Source organism: Taeniopygia guttata, chromosome 8, assembly GCF_048771995.1.
Source record: "Taeniopygia guttata chromosome 8, bTaeGut7.mat, whole genome shotgun sequence".
In the NCBI taxonomy this organism is placed as follows: Eukaryota; Metazoa; Chordata; class Aves; order Passeriformes; family Estrildidae; genus Taeniopygia; species Taeniopygia guttata.
Genome location: NC_133033.1, coordinates 2,964,481 through 2,979,236, shown reverse-complemented (window position 1 = coordinate 2,979,236; position 14,756 = coordinate 2,964,481). Strand labels below are relative to the sequence as shown.

The window sequence follows — 14,756 nt, the reverse complement described above, 5'->3', positions numbered from 1 at the left end:
CAAAGAACTTCTCTGCATGCTGTGAGCACAAGTAACACAGAACAGAGAGGGTGCACAACCTGAAACCTGCAACAGCATTCTCAGGGGGAACAGATTTTAAGCACATGTTGATTTAAATGTCATCTTACTTTCCTGAAGTTAGGCATGTGCTTGAGAGCTTTGAATTAGAATTGTAGTAACAGTCCCATTAAAAAACCAAAAAGTTTTCTAGAAAGTCTGATTGAGTTTCAAGGTACAATATCATTCTTCTTGGAGGTCTATTGGATTTTCATGACCTCAAAATCTTTAAGATTAAGCTAGCTTCAAGTTTGGACAAGTGGTGGGATTTAATCAGAGCTGCATATCTCCTTACCAGTTACTAATGGACTGCTAATGTTGTACATGTACAACAACTTTTCCTAAAAGGTCATCATTTTCTTATTATGAAGCATACAGTTTTTCATAGTCCCTATGTTTTCCAAAAGTTACACAATTCAGTTTCCTGAAAAGTTATTTATTTGGAGCAGCATGACAGGAGGTGTAAATGTCCATGGCAATCAGACAACCTGAAAATTCGCCATTTTAGAAGTAAGTCTTTTTACTTACTGAAGTAATTATTCTGTAAATATAGCTGCTCATAATGCAGTAGTGACTATTTCAAAATATGTGAATCTCTTTTATCTAAAAGATAGAAATGGGGGTCAAAGAAATTGCATCATTGCAGCATTAAAGAAAGAAGCACTCTTTTTGCTGGGCTGATCAAATTAATTATGCTAAATAGCTGAAAATAGAGGGAAATGAGACAGAATTAGCCCTTCAAAGGATGCTTAAGGCAAAGCCAGAAATGAGCCCACTTCAGAGTGGTCTAGTGATATTTACAACCGGGGATCTTATGCTGTGCCCTCTGGCTAACACCAGTTCATTACTGGTGCGGGTTCCTGTGGCACAACTGTGCCATAGGAGAGCAGAGGACGAGAGCTGTGAAGTTCTGGGATGCCACTGCTGCTAAACATGCAGGTTTTTAGAGACTTTTTAGCAATTAGTAACTGCTGAATTTTGATTTGCCATTTACATAATGTGATTTTTCCTTTTCTGTAAGTGGAAGCTAAGAGCTTCCCAAGAAGTTGTGTATTTGGAGGGAATAGGTAAATGTACACCAAGCCAAATTTCTATAGCATGTACACCTGTGCAGCCCAGAGGGAGCAATGGAATTAAACAAATTTAATGGAAGAACAGAGAGTGAGGGGGGAAACTGTAGTAAGTTTTCATTCATATATCAAAATAAATGATAACAGTATTTATTCCCGATGCTGAATCTGTTCACAAGGTGATTTTGACTTAATTTAATGTGTAGTCTTCCTGCTGTTGCAGTGTTCTGAAAATTGATTGTGCTCAATTCCCAACATAAAAGCAGTTTGCTGGTACTATCAATTTAATCATAGCTGCATTTTGGTTAAAATATTTGTCCTATTGATATCAGTATTTATCTCTTTCCTTACCCGAGTTGACAATGTAATCAAAGAACCAGAATCTCTACATGCTGTGTAGAGATTTTCTTAATATTTACTACTGTGCATGTAATCTCGAGCAAAAATAGAAGACAAGATATTGCATAGGTGAGGAGCAGATCAGGAGCATTTGCTTTGGTTTTAGGGTTTTGTTTTGCTCTGGTTTTGATTAATACAAGGCAAAACTTTCTTCTGTAGAAGTCATGGTATATCCTTTCCACAACAGCTATGGGCTTAAGTCTTCCCCTCCTGTCTCTATCAGTCAGGAAATGTGTGAGTAAGAAGTAAAGACTGTTCCCAATAGTTCTCATTATTCAGTGAAGGTCACTGATTTTCTGGTACTCAACCAGAAAAGACTTAACACAAGAAATTAAACAATGGCTTTACTGAAGGTTAAAAGTCTTTTGTACTAGGAAATATTCCACTGCATAGGGAATAATAAATGGAACAAGGTTTGTAAGACCACTCTTTAAAATCTAAAATCTCATCTATTTCTTTACATTTACATCTCTTTACATTTACATGTGGGTTATTATATCCACTTTCTAAATAGAGAACCTTAGGCTCAGGAATACTTCATATGTGGGTCATGTAGTGTATCCACAGAAGAATTGGAAGTAAAGAATTGTCCTTCTGTCTGAATCTGACTGTACAATAACCACTGTACGGGACTAGGTAAATAAAAGCCTGATGAGAGGTTTGCAGAGGCCCTAAAAGCTCTTTCTATTGTGAGAAGTTAACCCTTTGGGAATGAACTGTTGCTCATTGAAGTAGACAGCAAGAAATTCACTGCAGTAAAGTTATTAGGAAATATTCTTGAGACAAGATGAAATGCTTCCCTGGGTGGAACTACTTAGCCAACAAGGTTGTTAGGATTATATAATGGTAGGGGTTCCTCCATAAATAATATATATGTAAATCCCTTGAGAGCTATGTGTTACTTAATAGAATATTCTGCATACTGAAAATTATAACTGCAGAAAATACTAAATCTACAGAGCACTCTCAGCATTGCTAGGACTTAAATTATGCTTCTTCACACCAAAAAAACTCCAACCTTTATGAGAAGATGTTACTTGCTGACGGTCTATAGCATGTAATTTAAATCTGAATGGTTTCAAAACTTGAATTAGAAATTTTAGTGACTCATCCAATTCAACATAAAGAAACATGAAGTAATGAGATTGGAAGGGAAGGTAATGAAGAGAAAATTTTACTGTTATTTCTTATAGGTTATGGGGATATGAACAAAAGAAAGATGTGGTACTGATTTGAAATAAGCTCTCTGAAGTAATGAAATAATTTTCAATAGCAATATCAAAACCTTAGGAGCAAGGCAAAGTTTTAATGCTAGGGACCTCATTTATTAAACCAAGAATTGCCATGGTAAACAAACTGATGGGGCAAAAGGTTATTCCTCTGGGAGAGTTCTGTGACACATTAACACTACAAATCCAAGTCTGTGAAAATAAAAGACGCTCCTGAGCTCTGTTACAGAATACATGTGAGTTTAGAAGTGATTTGTGTACATATTAGGAAAAAGAAAACATGGAAATAAAGCTTGTTACCAGACTTCAGTAGCCCACAACTTGTGAACACAGGGATTTTGTGTTTCCACCATCTCGGCTTCCAAATGATTTAGGTATATTGGAAACAGAGATGTGGCTTTGGCTTTTCTGTTGCAGTCACCAATACTGAGATTAGACAGGTGCTAAAATCCTGCACTTGTGCTCTCCAAACCGGGCCTCCAGTACCTGCTTTCCTTGGAGAGTGCTTTGATAGGAAACAGAGAAATGTTAGTGGAACTTCTTGTTTGCCAAGATAAGAATTCCCTGACCTTGAGTCCAAAACTGAACTAATACCTGATTTGAATTGCTACAATAGGTAATTACATTCAGACTGAAGAAAAATGGTTGAAAGAATCTTGGATTCTTCAGTTACGTGCAGAGTCCTCTTTCTCTTAAAAACACATTGAGAGATTACTCTTTTAGTTAAGAAATCTTTCAGATAAATTACGTTCGGGGATTGTCAGTTGTATTCTCTGGTATTTCAACAAACTGAGTTGGATAAGGACACATCACAGATAACAGGACTGCTGGAACATCAGATGAAGAACCACAGACTCAAATGAGCGCTGCTGAGAACTGAGGGCAAAGCAAGAAGCGTGTTCACATTGCTGTGCTCAGTGCAGGCCCCAATCTGAATGCAGTCAGCTGCTCTCTCATCCAAACACGTCAGTGTTTTACAGGACAGGGCTGATGTAAGAAGAGATGCAGTTGTGTAAATGATTGTTTAATGTGATGTCAGTGGACAGCAGGCAGAGCTGTTGAGAACAGGTAAACTGCAAAAATACAAATAACTAAAGTACCTGAAAATAGTTTGAATCAAACAAGAAAATGGAAAAAACTTTACTTTGTTCCTTGTGAGGGCTGCAGATTGTTGGTTGGCCTCTAGTACCACAGGAGTTTTAATTTGCTGTAGTATTTTCCAGACTAATTATTTGCCTAAGTGTTTTCCAGAACCAATACTAAACTAGCAGTACCAAAAAGTAAATAAATAAATAGTTCCGAGAATTTTTTTTCTATTGCGGTTTTGATCTATCTAGAAGCCACTCAAGGAAAGCCATTTCTTGCTGTGTTTCTGGCTTATTTTATGTATTGCTTGTTGGTTTGACCAAACATTCAAGCTTCTGAATTGATTCAGCCTTTGCCCACATTTAGAGGTGTCAAATCACAACTGAAAGCTGGAGGAGCACTCATTTTTCTCTTTCCCATTCACAGCTGCCAAGCTCCTGTGTTTTAGCACCTGCCCAAATTAGCATGTTCTGCTCCAGCCGAGGACTGACTCCCAGCCATCTCTTATGGGCTAAACCTGAGATTACAATTGGCTTCAGAAATGCCAGCCCTTCTCGTGGTCTCTGGCTTTCTTTGTGCCTCATCCAGCCAGAGCCAGGATGTATTCCTAGCTGGTGAAAATTGATTTGAACACACAAAAGCCAGGGATGCTTTATTGGTTTACATCTAGCAGGGATCTGACCTGTTTTTGAACTCTGCATAGGCTGATGCTGTTTTTTTTCCCAAATATTTTTTTAAGAGTATGGTGAGCCTCGTCCAAGCTTTAATTTATGGAGCATCACTTCTGTGAGTGGGCATGAAATTGAGTTTACCTTTGCTAATTCATCAAATAGCCAGTTAAAATCTATTCAGGCAAACCAAATCTTATGCAAAACATCCTTCATGGCCTAGCCCCTCCACAAGAAGCACAAATTTTAGGACTGTGCTGTCACCATAGCTTCAAGTTTTGATAAATACCACCCTGTGTGGCTGCTGGGCACTGCCATGTGGGAAGTTAGTGCCCAGGGATAAATCCTGACTGTGAGTGAGGGAATGTAAACTAATGAGAGCAGACACACACCAAGCCTCTTCCAACTTGGCTAGAAAAAAAAAAAAAAAAAAAGACTGGGAAAACTTTTGTTTAATTTGAAGATAATTTAGATAAATGCTTTGCAGAGAAACCTTCTTGATGGTTTTGTATGGTGCTTGGGGTCCCTTTGTAACAAACTTGGGGTAGCAAAGTTACAGCACTGAGCTGCCTGTGTTTCTCCTCTGAGCACCACTCTGGATGTAGCTCCTGTGTGAGTTCAGTGCCAATAAACAGCCTCTGCCATCACTAATGTACCAAAGCATCAGTGCGACCACTCACCTCTCCTTTAGCATGCTGAGCCCTAAAGTGGTTATTATTTATCAAGCAATTCTTTCTGCAAATATGCTCAGCAGGTTTCCTCATCCTCTTTTCCTTCCCTCACTGATGAGCTAGGGTGCACTATCTTCCCCTTGTACAGCACAGCAATTAACAGCAGACACTTCAGAAAAAAAAAAACCTGAAAAAACCAAAAGCAAATATGTTTAAATATGGGGAAATATTAGTGAATATTAATATCAAAATTCTAACTTCAATGATCCTTGATGGTCCCTTCCAAATCAGGATATTCTGTGATTTTAACTGAATTTTATTCTCTCATCTCTCTGAAAATAGCTAGAAAAATTGTATGGACCTGACAGAGTAGAAAGTTATCTTTCACAAATCTTTTGAAAACTGCAATTATATTAAGTTGGAATTTTTATAAGATTTCATCATTTTTGAGAAAAATCCTTTTCACTGGGAACCCTCAATTCTGTTTCACAATACTTTTTCTCTGCAAAAATGTTATCCTTCTATCATTTCAAACTGATGCAAAAATGTAAGTTTGCATTATTTTGTATTTTATGAAATTTTGAAGTATTCCTCTGGTTTCCTACAGTTTACTGTGAAGGCCATGCCATATTTTTTATGTGTTGCTATATTCAGCTGCATTGTAGACTACCTTGACAAATACATGCACAGAGATTGTCCCAGGTGTCATCTGAACAATTTCTGATTAGAGTGGGCAAAGGAAGCAGCAGCAGTGAAATGTGAAGAGGGGCAGAGCTAAGGCTGCCTTTTTTGCTCGATGAGACAAGGTGGCAAATCCAACAGACAAAAAACTGCTGGGAGTCAAAGCCAACTTCTCCCAGCTGTGGGGCATGAGGCTCTTCCCGTTGGAAGCAGTTCTGCTTTTTTCAAGGCCACGGGAGCCTGGGGGAATGGTTCTTGGGCTTTCGCTTGCCCACATCTTCCCTTTTCCTGCCAGCAGCCCTGGCCCCGCTCCCATTTCAGTGATGGCCCTGTGAACGAGTCTGTAACCTTGGTGGAGAAGCAGGAAAGTGGTGTTAATAATAAAAGGGCTAATTGTGCACCCCATCTGCCTTGGAAATGACTGAGTTCAAAGGAACTGTCCTTGCAAACAGTCCTCCTCCAGAAAACATGGAGCAGTGCCTTTTAAATGGCTTATGCCGAGGAATATCTGTGCAGTATATCAGCGTGCATATGAGATGCTCATACAGTTGTGACTCTGAAAAAACGAATTTAGTAGATACCGAATCTTTCTGATTTTTTTTTTTGAGGAATTTTATATGGCACTCACAGGAGGTGACAGAGCTGAAGGGTTTTGCAATGGAGAGAGAAAAAATGCTTGAATATGGTTCAAGTGGCAGGACCTTGTGAGGCAGGGTGTTCCCTTTGTCCAAACTCCTTTCTGTGTTAAACATTTTATATTGTAAAGACATATTCCCCTTGTACTTTGTAACATCCACGATGTCAGGACTGAGAGGAAATGGGATGTAAATCTGCTGGAGTTACCCCCAGCGCCCTCACACACACCAATTTTAATCTTCCAACATCAGACACGACACGTGTGATTGTGATCTCATTTATAGTACTACAAAATGGAGATTAATTCTGTCTAAATCACACACCAAGTCAAGTTTTGGAAGTGTACCTTTAAGAAGCATATGGCAGAACACAAATGTATTAAAGTCATCAATATTTATGGAGCAGGTAAATGCATATTAGACAGGCTAGATGCCATCTGTCAAAATAATCTTGATTCCAACTTGCTATCCAAAAAGATGAAGACTATTTCTAGGGCCAGCTCCGTAAGTCAGGTTAAAAGACAACATATTCCTGTGCCAACAAAAGTGAGGTTATCACATAAATGAATATGAAAGGATATCCTTATGTATTGAGTCACTGTCAATTCCAGACATGTACCAAAAATGTCGGACTCTGCACACGTCATGGAGCAGCCCTTAGGCACAACTCTGTCAAAGTAATTTTGTCCTTCAGACCAGAGTGCTAATTGTTCAGAAGTACCCGGGCAAATTTAGCCAAAAGTAAATTAACTGGTGACTCCGTATCCCATTTCCTAAATCAACTATGGGAAGAGTGGACCACAGAAGCACATTGGTGGAATCGATTATTTTAGGTAAGGAACAGGCTGAAATTTTCCCCTTTCTAGATTAATTTCAGGAAGTGTTGGGGTTTAAATATTTAACAGTCTAATCCTGCATCAGCTTATGTTAATAAAACTGTCATTAAACCCTGGAGGAAGAAATTTCAGACCTTGGAAGTTAAATTTATTTTAATCCTGTTACACAGGGCTGTTTAATGTTCTCCACAGAAATCCCTAAAATAAGGCAAAAGTGACTTGGTTTTCAGATTTTGGGGGGATTTTTGTTTCACACACACTAACCTGAAGCTCTGATCATGTTTGCCAATTTGGCTAGAATTCTGACTAAGCTTAGGGGAAAAAAAACAAACCTAAATTATAGTAGGGGTTTCATGTGGTTTACAGTTTCAACCCAAATAACTTTTTGAATTTTTTGAGTTTCATTCAGAATTAAACAAAGCAGACAGTAAATTGAAGAAAAGGGGATGTGAATGGTGCTGCAGCCCAAGCAGGTTGGTTGTGTAAGAGTAGAGAGAGATCCTTCCACTGGTCATTATCAGGGCTAAGTGCAAAATCCCCCTTTTCAATGTTAAAAGAAGTATTTGAAATTCAATTAACTAACATAGCGTCAGCTTCTTCTTTTATTTCCTCATTCTTAAGAAACTCCAAGAGTAGACAATTTCTGTATATTTAGAAGAGTTTTTTAAAATGCCAGGAAAAGTGTCGTGTTCAGTAACCAATAGACACTTCATTAACAAAGTTTCTATTAAGCAACACACAGCCAAAGTCTCCTGAAATCAAAGGGGAACTTTCCATTTGCACCTTAAACCAGACTTTTAAATACAAGCCAGGTAGTAAAAAATTAGGCCTAATTATTAGATTTATTTTTTATGACATGCTTATGTCCTCTGCTATGTTATTAAATGCAGACTGCCTGATCAAGGGTATTTTTTCCCTGAAATGGGCTCCCCAAGTCTATTTTATATCATAGCAAATACCTACAAAATACATTTGCCCATTAATGCCTTCATTAAAAACAAGTTAAATTTACAAGATGAAAGCAACTTTTTAGTGAGGGTTTGTTTTTTGGGGTTTTTTTCTGTCCTACTGGCTCCATGTTTTATCAGTGATGTGAACAAAAAATCCTAAAATGGCCTGGGTTGGAAGGGACCTTAAAGATCACCTGGTTCCAAATTCTCTGCTGAGGACAAGGATACCTTCCCCTAGACCAGGTTCCTCCATCCAACCTGACCTTGAACTCTTCCAGGGATGAATAATGGTTGTTTGGTTGTTGGTGACACAAAAGAACTTGCAATTTTTTCATTTTTCTCTCAAAACCTCTTATTGGGATAATACATTGAGGTATTAAGTACAGTGCGGTTTGTTTGTTTTCCCCACCTTCAAAAGGGGTTTATAAAATACTAGAAAATGACACAATATTCTAGTTCAGAGGTAGAAAGGGGGGAAAAAAATAATAGGGTCACGAAAACAGGGCATATTTTTTCCTGTACACGTAGAGGTCTGTGTTCTCATTTTGATTCTTTGACTTAAGCCCATCCTGCAAAATGTCTTCAGGAGTGCTCTTCTGTGAGTGGATGTGGCTGAGCTCCATCTCTAACCCAGACCTCATAGAAAACATTCAAGAAAGACTAAGTCTAATTTAATCCATTACATGATTGTGCAAAATTGCTTAACCGCATCACAGAAGCAAAGGCATCTACCCTGGGACAGACATTGTCAAAGAGCTTTCAAATGCAAAATACAATCTTACAGGTGATTTAGTCGTGGGAATTCAGCACTGAGTGTGTGCTTCACTTCTGCCTCTCCAATCAAAACAATGGAGCCACTATAGAGAAAGAAATATTAGAACCATTTCCCTTATTAACTTTTCTTATTAGAGGATATTTAGCTGTCTATTAATCTTTTCTTTTTCTTCATTTAATCAAAGAAGTTTTGTAAAGGAGCCTTATTAGTAACAAAACTTCTTCCAGGGGTGAGGAGACATTTTAATTCTTTTTCTTAAGTAACAAATTTAAATATTGGTTTAAAGAGGAGGAGGGGGGAGAATTCTGAATGAAATGTATCAAATACAATTCTGAATGAAGTTTCTTTCCACAAAATCCAGTAATTCTTGCAAAAGTAATATTTCTTCCATAACTAGCTCTTGCTTGTTAGTCACTGAATGTTGTTTACTAGTTGGAAAAAAAACAAAAGGTGTTTTGTTGTTTGATTTCTGCCCCAAGTAGTTTGAATGCGTGTTTACACCTCATTCAGTGAGCTGGTAAAGTGCACTGACAAAACCCTCAAGATTTGCGAGTTTTTTTGTGATTTGGTCAGTCCTACTTCAGGTAAACATTACCATAAAAATTACCTTACTCCACTGAAACTCAACCCCATTTTTCATTATTTTAGTCTGGCATTGGACCTGTAGCAGAGTTGAATATCTGACACAAAGCTGAGAAGTTTGGCTCTAGGGTACCTCACCTCTGTTGTCCTTTGCAGGCCTTTGATTCTGGGGCTGTTTACATTCTCTGTCAGAGCACAAAGGGGATGTTATGGGTAATAACAAGACCTGGAAGAAGCCCAGCCATGACCCTTCCCCAGGCACATCCTGGAGAGCGATGGCACAGACCTATTCCTCTCACCTGCCTCTGATCACCCCCTGGAACAGATTGATGTTGTCACATAACCAGGCTCATTTTGGATACCAGGAATCTTTATAAACCATTAATTACTGAGGGTCCAGCTCGCTGACATCCATCCCACACCATCTGAATTGCCTGGATCCTCCTCCATAGCTTCATTTGGAGGCGAGCTGAAGCATAGCCAGCCCCCAAGGCTGGCAGTGATTGAAGGGGGCAGAGTGCCCGGGAGCAGGGAATTATCCTTTGCAGCAGAGTGGGAGTGCCTCTGCACCCTGCACCTCCTGCCTTGCACACAGCCACAGAACATTCAAAACATCAACTGGGGCTGACAGGGAGAGCCAGGATTGATGTTACCTGAGGAGTGCTGTGCCCTCAGTCCAGTTCCTGTGTGCTGTAGTGGCAGGAAGGAGGCAGGCAGAGCTAGCCCAGATGTATTTTTCTGTAGCACTAAATCTTTCCTCAGAGCATTGAAATGTCTAGAAGTCCCTCCTCTGAAATAAAGGATGAAACTGAACAAAATAACAGCGTCTCAAAAAAGATATTTGTGGGATTTCAGCACTCTTTGTGTATGAGGAACATTTGGAGGCAGAAACGTGCTGGTTTCAAAGTCCTGTAAATGATGATATAGACCACCAAGATACTTTTTGATTGCAAAAGGAATTGTTTGTGCTAAGCAGTGGCAGAGCAATTGTCAGATATATGGGACTTCTGTTAACAGCCTGCTCATTCTTTGACTGGATCCAGAATGTGTAAATCCACTTAGTATATTTATTTTAAAACAACAATGTCCACAAAAGGCTATAATAGCCTCTTACTGGTGATCAGCAGGTGGCATGCACTGTTTAGCTTTTAAGGATTGCATGTAGCAGTGCAGTTGTTATGTGCTCTCATGTATAGTTATATGCTCAGGTGTGAAGGTGTTTCTGTTGTGCACAGACGAACTGCACAACTCCAAATGCCAGCACTCCCTGGAGATGGAATTTCTTCATCCCAGACAATGTGGTGGCCTGGAAACAAGAGCTGGCACAGCAGTGCAGGTGCAGTGGGAGGTGTGGCTGCACAACACCTGCACTGCTGCAGCACAGGTTCAGTTGTGCTCCTGCCAGGAACACCTGGACAATCTCACCTGCCTGTTGAGATCAGCTTTTGGCTCCAGTGGGGATAAACACTGGGGTTTTAGCAAATGTGTGACAAGTACAGCACAATACCTCTGCAGCAGAATCAGGCTGGGTGCAGGCAAGTTCTGAATTTCTCAGTGGATGAAACTGATGTAACATTGTCTATATTGAATTGCATTTAAAACCAGTAATCCTTTCCCATTCATTGCTAATTGGAGGAAGCAGATTATAGCTGCCAAAACCACAAGTCAAATGCCAATAATTTAAAGCACAAAGTAACTCAAGTAACAGACACGCTAACCTAGATATTAGAAAAATTGTGTAGGAGGTGTTTTCCAATTCTATTTTAAGCTATATAAAATTAACACTTCATTAAAATCTCTGAAACATCAGCTTCAGGGCTAAATTTAGCTTGCACCAGCACAAATCCAAATCACCTCTCATAAAGCAATAATTTTATATAGATATAACCAGAGTCTAATTTTGTCACTTTTGAGAGTGCAACCTTGTAGCCATAGAGATGGCAGCAGAATTGTGAATTTGGCCTTTTAATAGCAAAGCTCTTCCATTTGTGACTAAGTATGCAAGCTGCCCATCTACCTTAATGTAGAGAGGCAATGCAGAGAGAATGAGAATTACATTTAGGGGAGCCTGATTCTGAAGAGCAAGTTTTAGCAAATATTAGTAAATGCTGTACTTGGTAACCTTCTGAACTAATCAGCTTCTGGAACACAGTACCACTGCTTGTTTCCTCAAGCTCCCTTTACTTCTACTTCATGAGCTAGGTGCTGATGAAACACCCTGCCATGGTATAGTCAACACTGAGATGTTTCCTCTTTCCAGAAAGCACTTAGTCTGGACATTTGGTCTTGGGTGCATTGGAAATCCTGCTGGAAAATAAATACAAATACAGACTGTGAAGTCTCTCTGCTCTTCAAAGAGCAGACTGTTGTTCCCCCTATCGCCCACAAAAGTACATCGAAGTATTGTATCCTCCTTATGTTCTCCCTGGTGATCCTCCAAGGATTTTGATGTTTAACATAGACCCTTGTTCAGAGTTGGGATCTAAAATCCTCAGTTATCTGGTGTGTTTGACAGCAAGCAAAAATCTTTCTATGCATTTTGAACTGTCCTGTGGGGCCTTAAGAGTTGCCTCGCTGCTAGGTTGTCTGGAAAACCCGTGAGAGAATGTTGGCTTTCCTTTCCTTAGGTATTTCTGGTGTAGTTCTGTTTTCTCCCTTGTAATCTAGGGGGTTCTTTTCATAAAGAATGAAAGTTTCAGCAATAGAAATCTTGGCTGATTGGTAGTGCCAAAAGTTTCTGCTGGAAATCTTGCAGGGAACCTGCTTAAATGATCATACGATCTTCTGGTTTTGTTTGTTTTTGTTGTTATTGTTACAGATAGTACATTTATTGCTGAATAAAAAATTCTCATGGGTACAAGGTGCACACTTCTTACATGAACAGCTTTGGCTATTCAGTGCACTTGGGTAGTCTGAGGAACAGGAGGAGTACATGGGATGGTGCAGAAGCCCCCAGCACTTGCTTCCTGGAGCATATGGTGCTTCTGGTCTGCAGGACACGTGTCTGTGTCTGTAAGAACTGAGCTACAAAATGCAGCCAGTCACTCTGCATATGCTGCTGCTTATGAGCCCTTGCAGTGGTTAAAGATGGTATAATTGGCTGCAGGAAGTATAAGCCTCTGTCCCACACAGAAAGAAAAAATCCTTTATGCTTAACAAGCCTTAAATCTTTTATCTCAAGTTGTAGCTGCTACATTACCTCTGTACATGCAGCCACTGGAACCATAAAGAGCACACTGAGTAAAGTATCCAGTGTGGGGAAAACACTGGGAGATGGGACATGGTCTTCAAGCTCCAAATTTGCCAAATTGTGTTGTTCATAACCTGTAAGTTACAGTGCACTGACAAACAAAGAAGCTTTTATCAGTATTTGTGTGGTGTGGGAACCAAACAAACCAATTTTGCAAATTGTGATTGCTTAATTACGTGATTGGAGGCTAGGCCTGTTGCAAAACAATTCTAATTCTGTCCCACAATGGAAGGTTTAAAAGTATTTTAAATGGTTTTACAGCATTAAAAATGCACTAAATATTTTGTTTATTGCTGGACACAATGAATGACATGCATTCTGAGTTGCATATCTTCTCAAACAGCAAAGTTTCGGACAGTTTGGTGGACACTCAGGGAAAGGAAAAGATCCATGCCCAGTTGCTCATTTCATAGCAGTTCCCTCTCCCAAACCAGGTGTCTTCTCATGACTGTATTTTCTGTACGTAGTGGGAGTCATTTCTTTCACCTGCTGGCCAGGCTGCTGCTCCTGAACTGCTCACACATCCACAGCAGTTTGGCTGTCCAGGGAATTTGGAGGGGGACAGGAAGAAGCAGGAGGCAGTGGCTTTGCTTTGTCCACCGCACTGATAAGAGGTGGGATCAGAAAATGCCATCTTGGAGCAGCTGCCAGTTGCTGCTCTCTCCCCAGAGGTAGAAAAATGTGATTTTATGTAACAGTTTTCTCAAGTTCATGTGCTACCTTTACTTGAATAGCAGTTGTCTGTTCCTTTGGCAAAAGAATAACTTCAGCTGCAGGCTGGGGTTTGTCTGTTGTAACGGAGTTGTAGCTATGCTGTGAATCAGTCTCTGATTCTTTCTGGATTCGTTATGAATATATCAGGGTTTGGGCTGGAGAAATCAGTTTGTTCGGTGTACTGGGGAGCTGAGCTGATTCCCTGTGCATCCCTAAAGAAAAGGATAAAAGAAGGAAGCTTGGTGAAGTTTGCAGGAAGGACAGATAAGATGCAGGCAAAGCTTTTTTGTCACTGCCATTATGGCATCTACTGACCCAAATGCCCACTGTCACACAGGGGAGCAAACTATTATTGGAGAGTAATTAGTGCTGTGATGTCATGCAATTAACTTGAATCACTTTTGCTGGCTGAAAGGTGGGAAGGGAGGTAGAGACGTGAAGCCTTTCTTCCTTGTGCTGCTGTTTTGCAGACTTGCAGTACATGAGGAGAGAAAGCGATTAGGTCAAATTTGGACTGACAGTGCATGTAAATTATATGTTTAGTACAGAAACGTGCACCATTGTGAATGCCATGTTCAAGCTCTATGCTAACCCTGTATGTGATAGACATCACCAAGGGTCAAGTGTTTAAATAACAGTCTGCAGAAATATAATTTTTAAGTTACAGAAGAAATAACAATCTTATCAGTCCTGAAACTGAAGGAAAATTTCTATCAATAACCACAAAGAGACAGTTTCTCTACTCCAGTTAAGAAAAAAAAAAAAAAATGAAGGCTGCCAACCTATAAATTCAGGGGCTCTGGATATTTTCTCCTTCATGGGGATGACTTCCAGCTCTGGAGCACCCAGCCAGAGTAAACACTCAGCCTCCAGCCCACCTTCCCAGGTGATCCCATCTGCCCCGCGGGGCTCCCAGTCCCTGAGCCAGCACAAACAGCCTTTGCTTCCAGTCCCAGCCCAGCTCCGGATCAGGCAGCCACCAAGGGGAATTCCTGGGATATGCATCACTCAGCTGCCATAGTGATACTGTTCAGATCCAGGGCCCTCCCCCAGACCACTCTTACCTTGTTCTCCTCACGTTTCAAAACTTCTACTCCAAAAGTGCCCGAGAAATATTTTGAGAAAAGATCCTACTGCCCTCCTTGAAGAGCAG

General features: G+C 40.0%; 1 long non-coding RNA gene across 1 annotated transcript in view; it reads right to left on the bottom strand.

The window, feature by feature from the left end:
• LOC121470361 (uncharacterized) overlaps positions 1-14,756 on the bottom strand; it is a 60,320-nt gene that overhangs the window by 23,607 nt on the left and 21,957 nt on the right. Inside the window, exon 2 of the long non-coding RNA XR_012057084.1 lies at positions 5,190-13,815. This is a non-coding gene — a long non-coding RNA (uncharacterized lncRNA). The remainder of the gene's footprint in view (positions 1-5,189; positions 13,816-14,756) is intronic.